The following is a 2,939-nucleotide window of genomic DNA, read 5'->3' as shown; positions in this document are numbered from 1 at the left end:
TGATTTATTGTCTACATAGTAGTTTTCATATACATATATCTATATATATATATATGAAACCCGTATATTTATATATATAAATTTTTAAAAGCAAAACTCATATAGTTTGGAGTTACAGCCAGAGTGAAATGCTACAGTATCTTCCATTTATACAAACCTACTTTCCGCCCTTACTTTTCTCCAAAGTGTCACTGCAGGTACATGGGAAAGCGTAAAACACTCTCCAAGGAAGGCCAGCTGCAGGTCTGTAAAATAGGAGTGGCAAAATGGTAGTTGTCAAGCTCCTAGTTTCACATTCAAATACTTTCCCATGAATTGCATATGCCTTTTTGTTGAAAAGTGGCTAAGTCTCAGTTTGAAATGCTTTGCTGTCCAGGGACAGAAGTTCTGATTTATCTGGGGCTTCTTCAAACCCATAAATTTTCATCAACAGTCAAATGCTTAGTCCCTGTTTTCTATAAATATTTAAACTGTCCTTTATCTAATTCTTAGACAATCACTCCATGTGGATATTTTTCAAGTCACTACAGTATTTTACTGTGACAAAACTCACTTTACTGAATTCACCTCTGAAAAGACCATTTGCCTGAAAAGTAATTTGGTTAAAACAACTGAGGCGACATTAAATATTTAAACTTAATTAGTCCACCATCTCAACACCCTTTACAGTTTAGGACGTTCCCTCTTTGTTGAATTCTAGTTTGTGAAGACAGCTTGATGCTCCTGTGCTTGAGTTTTATACCAAGGAAAAAACTCTGCTTAAAGTAACCTTGCAGTCATTTTGGTAACATGCTGTTCATGTTCAAGTATTTTAAGCATGCAGCGTATGTCCATGAATTAAAGATTTCAGTTGTTGTCTTTTAATGAAGCCACTGAAATATAACAAAGATGCAAAGTACAGTAAGAAATAACAGGCTGTGGATGCAGTGTTTCTTGAGACAGAGGTAAGCTGAAGCTAAATATTTCCAGACAGTGTTTACAATGCTATACTTTGATCTCTGGTGGCAAAGACAAGCAGAAATGGTTTTAGACAATTTGAAACAGGATTATTTTTTTTTTTTTCCAAAAGAAAAATCAATTTCAAAAGCAAATTGATATAAAATCATGTGTATTGATTTGCTAAGCAGTTGATTGTTTTTTAAAAAGCTACTCTGTAAAGCTGAAAATGGTAAAAATTAAAAATAATAAAACAGTTCAGAAAAACATAATCTTAGAAGTTCTAGGGCAGAGTTAGGGGTGGTTGAAGTATCTATGACAGAGGAACAACTTTATGAGGTATCATACTGCTGTACTGCTACTCCATCCTTAGTGAAACTCAGCGTTTCTCCTTGGGTTAACTGACACGAGTCTGATAGCACACCAGGGAACTCTGCTGGAAGATACACTTTGTGAGTCTTTAAATGATAGGTGAACATCACTGTAAAAAGCAGTTGTCCAGCTAATATTGATCCTCTCCATTACAGAAGGTTGTCAGTTTGCTATTGTCATAAGCAACGTAAAGGTCAAAGTCTGAGAGAGCTTGTGGCAAAGGTAACAGCACAAGTCTTCAAAATCAGCTCTTCTACATTCATGGAGTTCATGTAGTTAAGAAAGGGTCTTAACTTACCCCACTGCCTTGTGGGGTAGTTTTCACTGAAGCCTCAGATGGTACAAGACATTTCTAGCATGATATTTGTTTTGTGAAAGGCAGACAGTTAGAGTTTAAATCACAGAATCACAGAATTGCCAGGGTTGGAAGGGACCTCAAGGATCATGAATCTCCAACCCCCCTGCCACATGCGGGGCCACCTCCTCATTTAATGCTAGACCAGGCTGCCCAGGGCGCCATCCAATCTGGCCTTGAACACCTGCAGGGACGGGGCATCCACAACCTCTCTGGGCAGCCTGTTCCAGTACCTCACCACTCTCTCTGTAAAGAATTTCCCCCTGATGTCCAACCTAAATCTCCCCTCCCTCAACTTACAGAATTTCTTCCTGTTGCCCTTCACATCCCTGGCCAGAATTAATTCTTTCTGGGTTTTAGCTTTCCTAATCTTATTCCTGGCTACTTGGACAACTCTGTAGTCCTTTCAAGTAACCCTTCCCTGCTTCCACTCTCTAGAGACTTTCTTTTTGAGCTTAAGTCCAGGAGGAACTTGTTGATTCATGGAGGCCTCCTGGCATTCTTGCCTGCTTTCCTTTTTCTTAGAGTGCACTGCTTCTGGGCTTGGAGAGATGGTCCTTGAATACTGACCAGCTTTCTTGGGCCTCTCTTCCCTTCAGCAAAGTAGCAAGCTTGTTGCACATTCTCTTTGATGCCCTAAGAATCTTGAACTCCACCATTTCTTGATCACTGCAGCCAAGGCTGCCCGGAGCCTCACATTACTAACCAGCCCCTCCTTGTTGGTGAGGACAAGGTCCAGCATAGCACCTTTTCTCATGGGTTCCTGTACCACATGGAAGAGGAAGCTGTCATTAACACAGCCCAGGAACCTCTTTGATTTCTGGTACACTGCTGTTGTCCCTCCAACAGATATCAAGATATCCACCATGAGGGATATATTTTGTGAATGTGAAGCTGCTCCTATATGTTTATAGCAGGCCTTATACACTTAGTCTTCCTGACCATGTAGCCTGTAGCAGATTCCCACTAAGATGTCTCCTTCCCTGACTTTTCTTTAACCCTAACCCATAAGCTTTCTGTATCTATCTTCTCAGATAATTTCCCTAATGTAGGTAAAGTCATGGCACATTTAACTTAATCAAAAACTCATGAAGAATAGTACATTTGTTTCTCTGTCTATCAATTTTTATTTCTCTACAGAAGTTAGTTTAGGTTTTTCCCCAAGATTTCTATTTCTAGCTATTTTCGTAGAAAATCCCACAGAGATCTAACATCCTGCTGCCTAGCTGTAGGTTTAAAACAGAAAAGGAACAAAGGAACAAAAAAATACGTCAGG

Source organism: Phasianus colchicus, chromosome Z, assembly GCF_987193195.1.
Source record: "Phasianus colchicus chromosome Z, bPhaCol1.hap1.1, whole genome shotgun sequence".
Lineage (NCBI taxonomy): Eukaryota > Metazoa > Chordata > Aves > Galliformes > Phasianidae > Phasianus > Phasianus colchicus.
This window is presented reverse-complemented; position numbering follows the sequence as displayed.